Consider the following 19,651-nt stretch of genomic DNA (forward strand, 5'->3'; position numbering starts at 1 on the left):
CTTTCGCTCACCAATCCCACTAATGAAAAAAAACCTTACTTTCCTACTACCAAGTAAAAGGCTATGATTTTTTTGCTTTTGTATTTATTATATTAAATTATGTTATATTATATTGTATTTAGCTTTTTCTAAGACTCCCCATAGGCCTAAAAGTTCTTTGAGTTCAGAAACAATGTCTCTGACTTCCTTAAGCTTTGTATCTCTTTAAACACCTAGAACAGTATAGCTAGAACTCATACAGGATGCTTTGCAGATATTTGTTGTTTTTTATCTATTTATCAGCTTCTCCTTATCATTGCCAGATGCTCTTAGAAAGGCAAAATGCAAAACAAGACTGGTGGGCCATGGATGAAGACCTTGGATGGAGAAAAAAAGTGCAATGGAGCTTAGGCTTCTGCCTATGCACCCATGGGCAGAGAGGCAGACATAGCACATATGGATGTAGCTGTGTGGTTATATTGTTGGAAAGAGACCATTACCATCAATGGTAGAATGATAGAAATCCCAAAGTTACACATCTGTGAAACCCTGGGAATCCAGATTATGATGAACTATATATTGTTTTACCAAAAATGGAAATACCTTCGCCCTCTTATTTTAAACCATTTGCTGCATTGAATAAATGAGGGGGTTGGGTGTTTGACCTCCAAGGTCCCCCCCCCCCCAACTTTAAATCTATGACGATTCTAGAATCCTGCTTAAAAAGTCTCAATTTGTCATGGAAACAAGAACTTCAAATTCTAAAAATCAGCTGAGTCTCACGGGGTCCAGAGAATGAATTGGGAGCCAATGATGAAAAATGCCTGAAGTCAATTTGTGTACTTCTGGAGACATGCTTTTTAAGCCTTGGGTTAAAGAGCTTTTCACATATGTCCAATCTCATTTCCCTTGTGAATTATTCATATCATATAGGGTTAGCCCTCAGCAAAAATCTGAAAGAGGCAAAGGTTATTTATAGTGTTTCTTTATTCCTTTTTCAGTGTTTTTCTCTTTCAGCCTTTCCCTTCAATTTTCCCCTTGAATCTCATGTGTCTTTAACTCTAAGTCATACCTGATTAACCCATGGATCTCACACTGGCATCACTTTTGAGGACCATTCCTGGCATCCTCAACATTAGCGAATTTTTGATAGCTCTTTTTCAAGTTAAACTTAGCTTCTTACCCAAACCACTCTGCTCTTGATTTCATTGACTGATAGTGATTTGATGTGTTATCATTCCTGACACTCCCAATGCTTGAACCTTTTCTAATCTCTCTTATTAAAGTGGGGGCCATTCCTGCTGTCCTCAACAATTGGAGATTTTTTATCTTATTCTAGTCAAATATAGATTTGTCCTTTGGTCCCATTGCCTTGTGATGATGATGTGATGTGTTCCCTCTTTCCAGATCACACAGTTACATTTTAACAGAGATTTTCAGTGTTTTAACTCAAAAGGGATTAGTGATTGTAATTCCAGGCAGCACAACAGGCAAGCTACAAAGATATTTGTTGGTTAAGAGAAACTTGCAATGTTCCTAAAATTTATATCAAAAAAAGATGGGCATTCAGCCTAAAACTAATTTATACTAAGGTTGAATATAAGAAGCATTTATGATTTCATCAGTATAATTTCCCCAGTGATTTCTCCACTCATTGATACAGATCTCAACCTGACTATAACTTAAAAGTAAGGGAATTTGCACAGTGAGAGAATAGCCTAAGGCTCATAGGTTCTGTCACAGTATCAACCAATCAATCAACATTTATTAAATATCTACCATGTGCCAGGCACTGTGCTAAACACTGGGGGCACACAGGAAAACGCAAAAGAGTGTCTACACTTAAGAAATCCACAATCTAATGGAGGAGACAACAGGAAAGCAAATATATACAAAAAGCCATTATATATATATATATATATATATATATATATATGTGTGTGTGTGTGTGTGTGTATGACATGTATGAGATAATATATAATTATTATATAATTATACACTTATATTATAATATACAAAGGATAAATAGGAAATAATTAGATGAAGCAGAAACTCAGTCCAGGTCTTTGTGACCCAAAGTTCAATGTTTTATACATTTTACTTTTTTACATTTACTTTTATGTACATTAATGTACTCAGTGCACTAATGTACTCTAGTTCTTCTTTGGTCACAAGTTCCTTCCTTCTCCCCACATCTAAAAGGTAAACTATCCTTTGTTCTTCTAATTTGTCTATAATATTACTCTTTATGTTTAAATCATGAACCCATTTTGACCTTACTTTCTGTCTTACTAATTTCCAGCAGTTTTTGTCAAATAATGAGTTCTTATTCCAAAAGCTTGGGTCTTTGGGTTTGTCAAACACTAAATTACTATAGTCATTGACTATTTTGTCCTGTGAATCTAACCTATTCCATTGATTGACTACTTTATTTCTTAGCCAGTACCAAATGGTTTTGATGACTGCTGCTTTATAATAGTTTTATGTCTGGTACAGTTAGGCCACCTTCATTTGCATTTTTTTCATTAATTCCCTTGAAATCCTTGACCTTTTGTTCTTCCAAATGAACTTTGTTATTGTTTTTTCTAGATCTGTAAAATAATTTCTTGGGAGTTTAATTGGTATGGCAACTGAATAAGTAGATTAATTTAGGTAGCATTGTCATTTTTATTATATTCACTCAACCTACCCAAAAGCACTTGATATTTTTCCAGTTGATTAGATTTGACATCATTTGTGTGGAAATATTTTGTAATTGTGTTCATATAGTTCCTTACTTTGTCTTGGCAGATAGACTTCCAAATATTTATATTGTCTACAATTATTTTAAATGGAATTTCTCTTTGTATCTCTTGCTGCTGGACTTTGTTAGTACTATATAGAAATGCTGATGATTTATGTGGTTTTATTTTGTATTCTATAACTTTGCTAAAGTTGCTAATTGTTTCTAGTAGTTTTTTAAGTAGATTCTCCAGGATTCTATAAGTATACCATCTTTGTAACTTCTAATTGTACTTGGCAACTTGTTCCACCCTCTTAGGTCCAACAGAATAAGTCAATCCTTTCCCCTCATATCACTCCTTCAAATGCTTCAGCATAGCCATGATGTCTCTCTTCAATTTCTTATTCTAAGCTAAATATTCCTATATCCTTTAGCTGATCTTCACATGTCATAAATTCAAAGCTCTTTACTGACCTGGTTTGGCTGACCTCATTTATTTCAGAAGGGTTCTTTAATGCCATTTTTAGGTGACTTCCATGAACACTGACTTGTCTCCTCTGACACATATCCTTCAATAGGGCCAAATTCACCCTGCTTTGCTAATTACGTCACCTTACCTGTTAATCCTTTATTTTTCAAACTTTTCCTAAAATATGTCTCAAAACCAAACAATATTTTTGTCATAATAATAATAGCTAGTATTTACTTGTCATTTTAAAACTTGCAGAGCACTTTATATAATTATTGTATTTGATTTTTATGACAGGTTGAGGTAGCTATAATTATTATCCCGTTTTACAAATGAGTAAACTATGGATAGGGCCAGCTAAGTGACTCAGTGGATAGAGTGATAGGAAGTCTCATCTTCTTTTCAGGAAGACTCATCTTGAATTCAAATCAGGCCTCAGACATTTACTACTGTGTAAGACACTGTAGTCTTTGGCTCAGTTTTCTAGTCTGTTAAATGAGTTGGAGAAGGGAATGGCTTTCTAATATCCTTGCCAAAAACAAAACAAAACAAAAACCCAAATAGAATCACAAAGGTTTGAACATGACTGAAAACAACAAAAACTGTGATAGAGAGAAATTAAATGACTTGCCCATTTACAAAGCTAGCAAGTATCAGAGGCATTATTCATTTTTATGTCTTTTTGACTTCAATTCTTTACTTTTCTTTGTATCCTCAGGAATTAGTAGTATAGTGACTAACTGTGGGCTACAAGTTGCCTCCCATTGTTAATCTATTTGTCCATGGACCACAGGGCTTCTTTGTTCCTCTTCTTAGACACTTCTGCTCAATGAATTTATACACCGATGATCTTTTCAGAAGCTTCACAATTTGAATGTTATTTGTTAGGTATATCAGGTGCTTCATGAACGCTAGTCAAATGAAATCTTATTGCTATGTAATCTGGCTGATTGCTCATTTAAAATGCCCTCCCTAGGGAACTGACTCTAAAATAATCATGTTTTGTACCACTGATTAGCAGTGTCATTTAATCTTGCTGAACTTCAGTTTTTTCAACTGTAAAATAAGGATCATATGACCTATGCTTTCTACCCCACAGCTTGCTATGAGGCTAAAATAAGATAGTTTATGTAAAGTTCTTTGCAAACTTTAAAATGTGATAAAATGCCAGTATTTTTACTAATACAGTTATCATTAATACTATTATTACTGTCGTTGTTATTTGTGATGTATTTCTTAGTAAAAGCAAGAAAACTATTATCTGACATTTCTGGGTCTATGCAAGACTAGCAATACCATGTTAGGAGTAGGCATTTATGGCTGTGCTTTCTTGTAGGATCGAATTACTTATTGAGGTATGCCTCAGGCCTATATGAGTCTCTAGCACTAAAGTAAATTTTATTCATTTGATAAATTAACAAACCAAGTGGAACAACCTCTGAAGAATTGGCTGGGAATATTTCCAATAGGACAGACCAGGAACAATGAACAAGTCAACAAAGTCTAGTAATAGCCTACTGTGTACAATATATTGTACTAAACATTCTGGGAGACAGAGGTGGAAAACACTCCATCCAATTCAATTCAAACCAAACATTATTAAGAATTTGAACTCTCTGAGCTTATAATTCAAAAGGGAGCTAAGTTACAGAAAATAATATAAAAAGAAAGAAAAAATACCCAGGAAGGAGTAAGTAGTCATTGAGCTGAATGTTGAAAGGTGAATTAGATATCCAGATTAGGACAGAGAAGAAAGGAATTCCACATAGAGAAAACAAAAGGAACAAACTCATAGAAGTTGTTTCTAGCTGTGAAAAACCATAGCTACTTTCTGCCCCTCCAAGAAAATCCCCCAAACATTCAAATTACCCTACAGGCCACTAGCCAAATGACCAGTGTTTTTTTTTTTTATTTATTTTTTTTATCAAGAATCTTCTTCTTTAACTTCAATCTTAACTTCAAGGGTCTGTAATTTTATCAGGTAGTTACTGGCTAGAAACCACAAACGGCTCTTGGCCCATCCTGATGGTTGTTTATAATTTGGAGCTAAGGTATCTATGTATATGTTGTGGGGGAGAAGGAAAATGCAAGGATGGAAGCAAGAAGGAGTGAGGGAAGGGACAACTCAGAGAAACAAATTCCAATCATGTCTCCCAACAATCTACTGATTGATGGAACCAAACATGTCCTGGTTTGGTGGGTTAATGTGAATTCAGTACTGATGCCCAACCTCGGGACAAATCCCCTCTGAAAACAAGAGTAGCTCTTACTCTCTTGACCTTCTGTGGTATCCCTTTCCCACCCTTTGTTTATTTAAGTTACATCTTAACTGATTCATGAAGTCAAATGCTCTTTTGTTCTCTGCGTGAAAGGATTTATTCACATCTTACTCATGGTAGCTTCAAAGGTGAAAAGCCTCTTATTCCCTGGATATTCTCCACCTCCCTGAGGTGGAGCTAAAGGGAAAAAAGCTAAAAAAAAAATAAACTTTTTCCCACTTCATTGAAAAATGGGAGGGGAAAAGTGAAAAGGGAAAGAATAAGCTAAGTGGAAGGTAATACAGAAATTGTGAGAGAAGGGGGTAAGAAAAAGGGAGGAACTCTAAGGTAGGGGGAGGGATCCTAAAAAGGAAGGGCTGTGTGAGGCAAGTGCTGCTCACAAGTTTAATACTGGGGAGGGGCTAAGGGGAAAGGAAAGGAGAAAAGAATAAACCTAGGTTAACAAGATGACAGGAAATACAGAATTAGTAATTTTAACCATAAAGGTGAATGGGGTAAACTCCCCCATAAAGAGGAAGCAATTAACAGAATGGATTAAAAGCCAGAATCCTGCAGTATGTTGTTTACAGGAGACACACCTGAAGCAGAGTGATACATACAGAGTAAAGGTAAAAGGTTAGAGCAGAATCTACTATGCTTCAGGTGAAGTAAAAAAAGCAGGGGTAGCAATCCTGATCTCAGATTAAGCAAAAACAAAAACTGATCTTATTTTTTTGTTTTTGTTTTACTAGTGTATATAAGTCCTTTAATTTTTTTTTAAATAGCCTTTTATTTACAGGTTATATGTATGGGTAACTTTACAGCATTGACAATCGCCAAACCTCTTGTTCCAATTTTTCCCCTCCTTCCTCCCACCCCATCGCCAGATGGCAGGATGACCAGTAGATGCTAAATATATTAAAATATAAATTAGATACACAATAAGTATACATGACCAAACCATTATTTTGCTGTACAAAAAGAATTGGACTCTGAAATATTATACAATTAGCCTATGAAGGAAATCCAAAATGCAGGTGGGCAAAAAATATAGGGATTGGGAATTCAATGTAGTGGTTTTTAGTCATTTCCCAGAGTTCTTTCTCTGGGCGTAGCTGGTTCAGTTCATTACTGCTCCATTGGAACTGATTTGGTTCATCTCATTACTGAGGATGGCCAGGTCCATCAGAATTGGTCATCATATAGTATTGTTGTTGAAGTATATAATGATCTGCTGACCCTGCTTGTTTCACTCGGGATCAGTTTGTGTAAGTCTCCCCAGGCTTTTCTGAAATCATCCTGTTGGTCATTTCTTACAGAACAATAATATTCCATAATATTCATATACCACAATTTATTTAGCCATTCTCCAATTGATGAGCATCCACTCAGTTTCCAGTTTCTGGTCACTACAAACAGGGCTGCCACAAACATTCGTGCAGATACAGGTCCCTTTCCGTTCTTTATGATCTCTTTGGAATATAAGCCCAGTAGTAACAGTGCTGGATCAAAGGGTATACACACTTTGATGACTTTTTGAGCATAGTTCCAAATTACTCTCCAGAATGGTTGGATGTATTCACAATTCCACCAACAATGTATTAGTGTCCCTGTTTTCCCACATCTCCTCCAACATTCCACATTATCTTTCCCTGTCATTCTAGCCAGTCTGACAGATGTGTAGTGGTATCTCAGAGTTGTCTTAATTTGCATTTCTCTGATTAATAATGACTTGGAGCATCTTTTCATATGGCTAGAAATAGTTTCAATTTCTTCGTCTGAGAATTGTCTGTTCATATCCTTTGACCATTTATCAATTGGAGAATGGCCTGATTTCTTATAAATTAGAGTCAATTCTCTATATATTTTGGAAATGAGGCCTTTATCAGAACCTTTGACTGTAAAAATATTTTCCCAGTTTATTGCTTCCCTTCTAATCTTGTATGCATTAGTTTTGTTTGTACAAAAACTTTTCAGTTTCGTATAAAAATTTTTTTCTATTTCGTGATCAATAAAGATCTCTAGTTCTTCTTTGGTCATAAATTCCTTCCTCTTCCACAGGTCTGAGAGGTAAACTATCCTGTGTTCCTCTAATTTATTTATAATCTCATTCTTTATGCCTAGGTCATGAACCCATTTTGACTTTATCTTGGTGTATGGTGAAAAACTGATCTAATTAAAAGAGATAAGGAAGGGGGCACTATATCTTGCTAATGGGTAGCATAGATAAGGAAGCAATATCAATATAAACATATATGCACAAGTGGTGTAGCATCTAAATTCTTAAAAGAGAAAGTAAGAGAGTTGCAAGAAGAAATAGACAGCAAACCTATAATGGTGAGAGATCTCAACCTTGCACTCTCAGAATTAGATAAATCAAAGCACAAAATAAATAAGAAAGTAGTCAAAGAGGTAAATAGAATATTAGAAAAATTAGGTATGATAGATCTTTGGAGAAAGCTAAATGGAGACAGAAGGGAATTTATTTTCTTCTCAGCCGTTCATGGAACCTATACAAAAATTAACCATAGATCAATAAAAACCTCAAATTCAAATGCAGAAAGGCAGAAATAGTAAATGCATCCTTTTCAGATCACAATGCAATGAAAATTACATTCAATAAAAAGCCAGGGGAAAATAGACCAAAAAATAATTGGAAATTAAATAATCTCATTTTAAAGGATAATTGGGTTAAATAGCAAATCATAGACACAATTAATAATTTCACCCAAGAGAATGGCAATAATCAGACAACATGCCAAAATGTGTGGGATGCAGCCAAAGTGGTAATAAGGGGAAATTTTATATCTCTAGAGGTCTACTTGCATAAAATAGAGAAAGAGAAGATCAATGAATTGGGCTTGCAACTACAAAAGCTAGAAAAGGAGCAAATAAAAAAATGCCCTGTCAAACACTAAACTTGAAATTCTAAAAATAAAAGGAGAAATTAATAAAATTGAAAGTAAAAAACTATTGAATTAATAAATAAAAAGAGTTGGTTCTATGAAAAAAAACAACAAAATAGATATACCATGCATAAATTTGATTAGAAAAAGGAAAGAGAAAAATCAAATTGTTAGTCTGAAAAATGAAAAGGGAGAACTTGCCACTAACAAAGAGGAAATTAGAGCAATAATTAGGAATTACTTTACCCAACTTTATGGCAATAAATTTGATAACTTAAATGAAAGGAAGAATACCTTCAAAAATATAGCTCACCCAAATTAACAGAGGAAGAAGTAAATTGGTTAAACAGTCCCACTTTGGAAAAAGAAATAGAACAAGCTATTAATCAACTCTCTAAGAAAAATTCCCCAGGACAAGATGGATTAACATGTGAATTCTACCAAACATTTAAAGAACAATTAACTCCAATGCTATATAAACTATTTGAAAAAAATAGGGATTGAAGGAATCCTACCAAATTCCTTTTATGACAGACATGGTAATGATTCCTAAACCAGGTAGGTTGAAAACAGAGAAAGAAAATTATAGACTAATCTTCCTAATGAATGTTGATGCAAAAATGTTAAATAAAATAATAGCAAAAAGGTTACAGAAAATCATCTCCAGGGTGGAATACACCATGACCAAGTAGGATTTATACCAGGAATGCAGGGCTGGTTCAATATTAGGAAAATCATTAGCATAATTGACTATATCAATAAGCAAATTAACAAAAAACATATGATCATCTCAATAGATGCAGAAAAAGCATTTGATAAAATCCAACATTCATTCCTAATAAAAACACGTGAGAGGATAGGAATAGATGGACTTTTCCTTAAAATAGTCAGGAGCATCTATTTAAAACCATCAATAAGTATCATATGTGATGGGGATAAACTGGAACGATTCCCAATAAGAACAGGAGTGAAACAAGGTTGCCCACTATCATCATTACTATTCAATATTGTATTAGAAATGCTAGCTTCAGGAATAAGTTGAGAAGTAGATTAAAAGAATTAGAGTAGATAGTGAGGAAACCAAATTATCACTCTTTGCAGATGATATGATGGTATACTTAGAGAACCCCAGAGAATCTACTAAAAAGCTATTAGAAAAAATCCACAAGTTTAGCAAAGTTGCAGGATACAAAATAAATCCTCAGCATTTTTATATGTCACCAACAAAATACAACAGCAAGAGATATGATAAGAAATTGCATTCAAAATAACTGTCGATAGCATAAAATATTTGGGAATCTATATGCCAAAGGAAAGTCAGGTAGTATAAGAGCAAAACTACAAAACACTTTCCACACAAATAAAGTCAGATTTAAACAATTGGAAAAAATTAAGTGCTCTTGGATAGGCCGAGTGAATATAATAAGATGACAATATTACCTAGACTAATCTATTTATTTAGTCCTATACCAATCAGACTCCCAAGAAACTATTTTTATGGCCTAGAAAAAATAACAACAAAATTTGTATGGAAGAACAAATATCCCTCAAGAATTTCAAGGGAACTAATGGAAAAAAAAAATCAAATGAAGGTGGCCTAGCTGTACCTGATCTAAAAGTATATTATAAAGCAACAGTCACCAAAACCATTTGGTATTCGCTAAGAAATAGACTAGTTGATCAGTGGAATAGGTTAGGTTCACAGAACAAAATAGTCAATACTATAGTAACCTAGTGTTTGATGAACCCAAAGATCCCAACTTTTGAGATAAGAATTCACTATTTGACAAAAACTGCTGGGAAAACTGGAAATTAGTATGGCGAAGAAACATGGACCCACACTTAACATTGTACACCAAGATAAGATTAAAATAAGTTCATGATTTAGGCATAAAGAACGAGATTATAAATAAATTAGAGGGAACTCTCTCAGACTTGTGGAGGAGAAAGGAATTTGTGACCAAAGAACTAGAGATCATTATTGATCACAAAATAGAAAATTTTGATTATATGAAGTTAAAAAGCTTTTGTACAAACAAAACTAATGCAAACAAGATTAGAAGGGAAGCAATAAACTGGAAAACATTTTTACATTTAAAGGTTCTGATAAAGGCCTCATTTCCAAAATATATAGAGAATTGACTCTAATTTAAAGAAATCAAGCCATTCTCCAATTAATAAATGGTCAAAGCATTGAACAAACACTTTTCAGATGATGAAATTATAACTATTTCTACTCACGTGAGAGGGTGTTCCAAATCACTATTGATCAGAGAAATGCAAATTAAGACAACTCTATGATACCACTACATATCTGTCAGATTGGCTAACATGACAGGAAAAGATAATGACCATGTTGGAGGGGATATGGGAAAACTGAGACACTGATGCATTGTTAGTGCAGTTGTGAACGGATTCAACCATTCTGGAGAACAATTTGGAACTGTGCTCAAAAAGTTATCAAACTGTGCATACCTTTTGATTCAATAGTGTTACTACTGGGCTTATATCCCAAAGAGATATTAAAGAAGGAAAAGGGACCTGTATGTGCCAAAATGTTTGTGGCAGTCCTTTTTGTAGTGGCTAGAAATGGAAATTGAATGGATGCTCTTCAATTTAAGATAAGTTTTCTGGGGGCTCAACTGGGGGCAAATACTATTCAAATGTTCTTTTTCATACTGTTCTATACTCCCCACAACTTCTCCAACTACACTCAAATTTATTTTGAGGAATTTATTTTCTTAAGGATGTAGAGGAATTTATTTTCTTAAGAATTCTTTCACAAATGAGCATTTTTATGCTTTGTACATATGAGATAGCAGTATCATAACAGTAACAAAAATTAAACTAGAATTCAAAACTTGCTTCTGATACTTATTAGCTAAGTTACCTGGGCATACTTCTTTCTCTGATCATCAGATTTCTTATATGTAAAATGGAACTAAAAGTACCTATGGTATAGTCCTTAAAGGACTGTGATTGAAGCTCAAAATCAAGGATAAGTCTTCAACAGTCCTAATCAAGTACACTTGCTTTTAGCATTCATTCACCTACAAAAGCATTTTTGCTGCAGTCGCCTTAGGAACTGGCTCCTCTTTCCAATCTGATAACATCTCCCATTGATGGAATGACTAGCGCTGAGTGCAATGCACTGGGGAATCACACTTGTCAAGAACATATCTTTTCAAACATAAGCCAGGGTCTGTTCACAAAGGAAAAAAAGAATCTGGTTAATGGCTTTTAAAAAAGCTTAGAAAAAAGATATTCTTCTGTTGTGCCTGCCTGCAAACTGTCATGATTTCCTATGAAAGAGTCTGCTGGCTACCAAAGACTCTGTTCGAGGGAATGAATCAGTAGAATACTTAATGCCCAAAATTGCTGCTGACATTTACTTACAGAAGACCCCTTTTCTTTTGGTGATATATTATATTGCAACTTTTTCTTGCTATATTAGAAATTTTTTATTAAAGAATGACCAACTGAAAAGAGATGTTCTATGTCTCCCAGAGAATCTTCTATTAGGATGTGTCATGTCCAAGTCAAATCACGTTGTCTAAATAAGATCCCTCCCTTAACAGCTTATGTTTTAAGGCTTAAGGGGCCCTCTTGGAAGGAGGAAACCCCAGATGAATAAATGCCATCTAGCTATCAAATAGGATGTGAAAATACAAATCTGTAAATTCCCTATATGCATTCCAAGAATACAGTGGAAAGAGAAGTTACATACCCAGTGCGTCTTTTAGTCACTTTCACTGGTAATCCTGTCTATCCCATACAATGTCCCTTTTCCTCTATGTGATAGAACAGTGTCCTTTACCAAGGAAAAGGTACCAGAGACCAGCAAGCTCTTCTAAGAATCAGGAAGACATTGGGTTGTTAAGTCTGACACATAATTTCTGTGTGACTTGGGCTGTTATATAATCTTTCAGAGTCCAAGGGAAGTTTAAATTGCAGAATGGATGCCAATCTACATTGGAAGAGGGCATTTTTTTCACATAGAATTCCCTATATTAATTAAATTGTGAGTTTAATAAGTCACCCTTAACCTCAAGCAGACTTATGTTTTGACTTTTACATGCTTTCTCTATGGACTGTTTTTCCTGGAAGGCTTTGGGGAAAACAGGGCATGAGTTCTAAGGTTATTTTCCCAGAGTCCTATGCTTGAGCAGATTGACATAGAGTTGTACTTGAGAGTGGGGTTAAAAATGCAAAATTCAGAGAGACTGAAGAGAAACAGAACAAGGAGAGGGGCATTGTGATAGCTGCCATGTTTTCTCCTGGTATTGGAGAAGGGCCACATATAATCTTTCTTGTCTATGGTGCCAGACAGTAAGAAATTAAACTAGTATGGGCAACAATACAAAGTTGTTGTCATAGTATGAAAGTGAATGAGTTCCTACCCTGCTGAACCAATAAGTTTACAATGCATAGAGACAGTAGGGACTGCCAATGAGGTTTCTGAAGTCATAAGAGCCATGAAGTGGATTCCAGTTACCAGTTAGTGCAAACTGTTGAGTGTCTAGACTTGGCAGGAATTATAAAGCTTTAACTAAATATTATCTTTTCTTTCATCCTGCAGTGAGAACCAGCAAAAATGAGGCTCTGCTTTGTGAGGATGAGGAGAGAGAGTTGAAATGGCAACCTGGTGTCTTGCATTTAATTATTTTTATTTAGTCTAGCTGTATTTCTCAGAGGCTTAATTGACATAGCACACTGAGATGAAAAGCAAGGAACATGGCCAGATAGTTGAAAGCAAAGGCTATGGATTTAATGAGTCTTACTCCTAGATAAGAACAGGACTTGGGGTGTTGCCATAGCAAATCATGTTAAGTGTTGAACTGGCTAACACTCCTGGCTTTAACTACTGTAAGTTCAGGAGTTCTGTAGAGGCCTACATAGATCTGTCATCTATATATCATGAACATTATACTCATAATCATAATTTCTTTCTGCTCCTACCTTCTCCCTCCCTTAGCAACCATACTTGCACTTGCATGCCATCCTAAAATATTGCATATTGCCCAGAGGAAATGACCCAGGAAACCAATTTTCAGGAATACTGTGCTTGATTGAGACAACATTGTGTCTTAACAGATAATTTGTTCCACAAATGTTTGTAGTTTGTAACCTTTATTTTTGTATTTGTCCCTACTTCCTCATGGGCAACGTTGGGTGACTTTGGGGTGTCTGGAAGCTATGGTCAGCCTCTTACAAACAGAATTACATAAAAGTGAGGATAAAAATATTCTGTAAACTAAATATTGACATTGGCTTCCATTGTTTGGGAGAATGAAAGCCAAGTTCAGGATGAGTCATCCACTGTCAGCCAAGAGCGCTTAGTAACCATATTGCTATATCACTTAGAGTATATCTAATTTTTGGTCTCTGGCATTTTCCTTTTGATATTCTGAGCAATATTTGAAATGAATCAGCAATTGTTTGATTGTTTAGCTTAGTTTTATCTAGTGTTTAAAGCAAATTCAAAACTATAAGGGGCAGTTAAATGGTACAGTGGATAGAGCATAGACCTTGAAGTGAGATCTGAGTTCAAATCTGTCCTCAGACATTTAACACTGAACAAGTCACTTAACCCCAATTGCCTCACAAAAAACCCAAACAAGCAATAAAACTTTAGTGAGAAGATTGGCCATTGTAATTCTTCAGTTCAATTGTCTATTAGTGTTGCATTCGTATACAACTTTGATTCTGCTTTCTACATTTTGCATTGTCATTACAATTATTTCCTTGAAGTCTATATTTTAGCATTAAATGGCTTTTTCATTCTCTCAAACAAAAACATTTCTATTTATTGAGTGTGACTCAACCAAATATCTTTGACTGTTAAAAAAAAAAAAGATTTTGAGACATTGGTTGAGAAAGGTAGTGGCTGACTTAAGCTGTTTTTTTCTTAAAATTTTGGTTATATGGGCTTACCAATTCTGCTCTGAATACACCCATTTTTCCTGTCTTATATCCCTTTCCTACTTTTAAAATGTATCTACCCTTCCCCTTTCCCTTTTTTACCCACCATCACCTATTTAAAAAAAAAAAACTTTCATGTTAAATTCTCATACCCCCAAAACATTCATTAATCAGCACCTCCTTATCTGACATATCAGAAGCCAATCAGAAATGTCAAAGAGACACCAACTGACCATTCCCTATAAAACACCTGGGCTTCTTTACATATCAGCAGTAGGCTTGCTGGTCTACTTGGAAGGTAAAGTACCAAACTCAATGTCTTCCTTTAAAGAAAACAGAACCTAGACTCTTTATTTCATTCCATTCAGCAACTGGCATGCTGCCTGATTTAAACTTCAGGTAACAAAATCCTACTATACTAGGTATCCCCTGGTGCCTGTTCTTTCCCTCATCTCCATTTTACTGCTTTCTTTTATATGTTGCTTCCCTCCTTTTGAATGTAAGTTCATTGGGGTCTTTTTGTTCATTTTATCTCCCAGTGCTTAGCATAGTACTTGGCGATTAATAAATGTTTAATGGTTTGGATTTACATTATGCAACAACCAAGAGAAAATCACACAAAAACTCAGGAGAGTTAGATATCCTGGATGCCTAGGTAACCTAGGTGCCAAATTGAAAGCACAATTTCTTGCCAAATAGTCGATCCCTTTTCCCTTCCTGCTCTATTTGAAATTCATATTTTTCAAAGCTTGGGCCATCCCCTAGGATAACTATAATTGAATGAAGAATATATCCTATATGTGGGCCACAGGTACTCATGGGGGGTATTCCATGACTAAGGGGCTCCCACCCCTACCAGTATACTTTGGGCTCACATAGACTGAGTTCAATATTGTTGTTATTGTTCAGTGACGGTTTAGTCATGTGGAATTGTGACTATATTGGGAGTTTTCTTGGCAAAGATACTGGAGTTATTCACTATTTCCTTCTCTTGTTTATTTTATAAATGAGAAAATTGAGGCAAATAGGTTAAGTGACTTGACCAGGGTCATATAGCTAATAAGTGTCTGTGGCCAGGTTTGAACTCAGGAAAATGAGTCTTCCTGATGCCAGTTCCTGCACTCTATCCATTGTGCCACCTAGCTGAGCACCATACTTCAAAGCTGTCACATTCTCTTTCTGGCTCATTAATATCTGTGTGTGTGTGTGTGTGTGTGTGTGTGTGTGTGTATGTGTGTGTGTTTCTCTAGGAAACTCTCTAGGAAAATCTCTAAAATTTAAGTGAGGCTTATGTGTAGATCTCCCCAAATATGAATTAACAAATGCTCTTCTATGAAGAGCATACAAAAGTGTACAAAATGAGTATCAAGTATGGAACAAGTGTCTTATTTTTTTCTACCAAATAAGTTGTAGAAGGAGCAACTTAAAACATTCAAGCAGTCACTACATTCATTATATTTACCCTGAAAAATAAAGACCTTTTGTGAAAATCCTGAATAAATATTTTACATTCATTTTGAACCTGTATTGTCAAATAAACTTGAAATAAATATGATGAAGGGTTGGCTAAATATTTGTAGGTATTACCATTGCCAATTGAGTCACATAATTTAATATCATCTTTAATATCATGTTAATCAAGTGAATAATGGAACTTTTCATTTAACTACCTCTTCAGTTTGGTAGCCATCTTTAGTTCTCTCAAGGTAAATGATAATGAATTTTCAGAAAGTTAGAAAACTAATCTGGTCACACTATTCTCTTGAAAAAAAATCATATGTATGTTCTTGACACTAGATTGGTGATATGCTGTAAAAGGTGACCAATGAATTATTTCTATTTTTATTTTGCCCTTTCAATCTAATAGATCTGAGCAATGTTCTTTCATGATTTCTTGAAAAATAATAACCAGCCTTCCTCTCCCTTTATCATGATTTTCTGGCAGCCCAATGATTGTCAAATTCTCTCTCTTTGATTTGTTTTCCAGATTGCTTTTTAAAATATGAGCTACTTTATATTTTTCTCCTATTTTTTCAGTCTTGTGATTTTGCTTTAATATTTGTTATCTCATAAAACCATTAACTTTTGTTTGGTTGCCTTCTAATTTTTAAGGATTCTGTTATTTGGGTAAGATTTTGAATCTCTTGTACCAAAGGTTAATTTTCCTTTGAAGTCTTTCCTTAAATACTCTTATTTCTTTTTCTATTCTTTCTTTTTAGTGCTGTTATTTGATTTATAATACTTTTTAAAAAATTCTTGCATTATTTCTTCCAGGAGTTCTATTATAATAGAACATTAAACATTCTATTATATATATATATTATATATATATATATATTTTATTATAACATAACATTATAAAGTAATGTTTTCTTCAAGACTTTCCTTTAAAATGTATATCTTATGTTTCTCTGGCATTATAATAACTCATTATAATAGTATTCTTTTTTGTTTTCATTCATTCTTCCACCCTTTCAGCTTGAATTGGGGTTTGTATTATGGCCAAATTCTACCCCATTCTGGGAAGAAAGTTAAAGCCTTAATCAGATGGGTTTTTCTTTCTCTGAATTCCTGTTGCTGCTATCTCTAGGTTTTGAGGTTGTATTCTTCAAGGATCTCAGGGGTGACATATAAGGGTAGTAGGGAATTTGTAAACCTTCACTGTTCCCTAAGTGATTTACTAGACAAATTTGGTTATTGCCATATTGATGTTTGCTCTGCAAGCTCCTAACTCCAGTTTGGATCGAGGATGAACAATTGTACGTTTGCTTCTGGTAGAATCTCAAGTATATTGCTGTTAGCTTACACCTCTTGTCAGTTTGCTAAAAAACTCTTCAGGTTGTAAGTGACAGAATTATAGACTTTTCTTTGGTCTTTCTACTCAACTGAATGCCTCACATTTAGTTGCCTGATGAATCTCTTTACTCCAGGGCCAATGCCACACAGCTGCTACTGCTTTCTGTTTCACTCTTTGCCTAGTATAGGGTCTTAGGTCAGGTCAAATACTGGACAAATACTCTTTGTCCTGGATCACAGTTGCAGGTCAGCTCCATTTTTAGCTATAGATCTCAATTCTTTCCTAAGATCACCCTAGATTTGTTATTCAACTCTGGGAAGAATGATATAATTTGTTGCTGTCTCCTATTCCTATTTCCTGGAAAGTACATAGTATCATGTTTTTCTTAGTGGTCATTTCTTGCTCTGAAATAGATACTGCTCAACTCATCCTTAGTTGCAGATTCCTTTCTAGTCTATATTCAAACATTAGTCTGGGCCTTGGATCAAAGACACAGCCAATGAATTGTTTCTGTTTCTATTCTAGAATGGAAAAACAAATTGCTTACTGTTTTCTCCTTGGACTTCTTTGGTTAGTGCTCTTCTTAGATATTTGTTGGAGTAGTGAAGAAGAGCTAGGGTCTACTGTTTCCACTTGATTGTCTTGGTCAGCCTTAGATAGTATGTTTTGAAAAGATAATAGTTTATGTGTGGATTCCAAATACTCCTATATTCTTACTATACTTGGGCCTATTTTATATTATTGAAGTGCATGAATAAGCCATGAGTGTGAACTAAATTAAAGATTTTGCAGTTAGTTAATAAAGATAATAGTCATTACAACATATCTAGACTTCTTTTCATATTTGTTAAATTGATGTTTTCTTTTTAGATTTTTTTGTACATTGTTTTTTTCCTTATTGGCCTATACGATTTTTTCACATTTTTCTTTAGATATTTGCACTGATATCAAGTTGTGAACACTTTATACAAAGTACAAATACATACCTAGCCTAAATTTAGGGGATTCTCCTTTTTTTGGTAGTCTAACAGCTTTGATGATCATTTGGTAGGTGCTAGGTATGTATATTATAGTAGACAACCCTCTATTAGTAGATAGCCTTTACCCACATTCTCAGTACCTGATACCGGATCATTCCCTTATTAATTCTCATCTCAAGTTCTAAGGCAATAAGATGGCATATTCTAATATTTCATCATTAATTAATACAAATGGGCAGTTTCTTATTGATTATGTTAACTGAGTTTCGATTGCAGCAAATAAATATCTGTTGAAAATGTTTTTAAAGCTTTCAACTCTTTCACTCTCTCTGTGTTTCTGTATCTCTATCTTTTTCTCTTTCTGTATCTCTGTTTCTCTCTCTCTCTCTCTCTCTCTCTCTCTCTCTCTCTCTCTCTCTCTGTCTTTCTCTTTTTCTTTCTCTGTCCCTTCTTCTCTCTCTCTTCTCCCGTCTGTCTTTCTCACACACACACACACATACATACAGACCTCTTCCCCCACAAGCTTAAACAACATCAATGTTCTTTACATATTTTATTGGATTGTAATAAGGACATTTAAATATCTCAATAATGAGAAAATTCACCACAGTTGCTTTTAACCATAGATTACAACTGGGACACCTCTACAACTCCAGAATAATAGCTCAGATCTCTAAGGATAACAGTTACAAAATATTTCTCAGGAATTCTCTCTCTCTCTTTTTTTATTTATTTAATAGCCTTTTATTTACAGGTTATATGTATGGGTAACTTTACAGCATTGACAATTGCCAAACCTCTTGTTCCAATTTCTCCCCTCCTTCTCCCCACCCTCTCCCCCAGATGTCAGGATGAGCAGTAGATGTTAAATATATTAAAATATAAATTAGATACACAATAAGTATACATGACCAAATCGTTATTTTGCTCTACAAAAAGAATCAGATTCTGAAATGTTGTACAATTAGCCTGTGAAGGAAATCCAAAATACAGGTGGGCAAAAATATAGGGATTGGGAATTCAATGTAATGATTTTTAGTCATCTCCCAGAGTTCTTTTGCTGGGCGTAGCTAGTTCAGTTCATTACTGCTCCATTGGAAATGATTTGGTTGATCTCATTGCTGAGGATGGCCAGGTCCATCAGAATTGGTCATCATATAGTATTATTGTTGAAGTATATAATAATCTCTTGGCCCTGCTCGTTTCACTCAGCATCAGTTCGTGTAAGTCTCTCCAGGCCTTTCTGAAATCATCCTGTTGGTCATTTCTTACAGAATAATAATATTCCATAATATTCATATACCACAATTTATTCAGCCATTCTCCAATTGATGGGCATCCATTCAGTTTCCAGTTTCTAGCCACTAGAAAGAGGTCTGACAGGAATTCTCTTTTTTATTTATTTATTTTTTTATTTAATAGCCTTTTATTTACAGGTTATATGCATGGGTAACTTTACAGCATTAACAATTGCCAAACCTCTTGTTCCAATTTTCACCTCTTACCCCACCCCCTCCCCAGATGGCAGGATAACCAGTAGATGTTAAATATATTAAAATATAAATTAGATACACAATAAGTATACATGACCAAAACGTTATTTTTGCTGTACAAAAAG

This window comes from Sarcophilus harrisii, chromosome 5, assembly GCF_902635505.1.
Source record: "Sarcophilus harrisii chromosome 5, mSarHar1.11, whole genome shotgun sequence".
Lineage (NCBI taxonomy): Eukaryota > Metazoa > Chordata > Mammalia > Dasyuromorphia > Dasyuridae > Sarcophilus > Sarcophilus harrisii.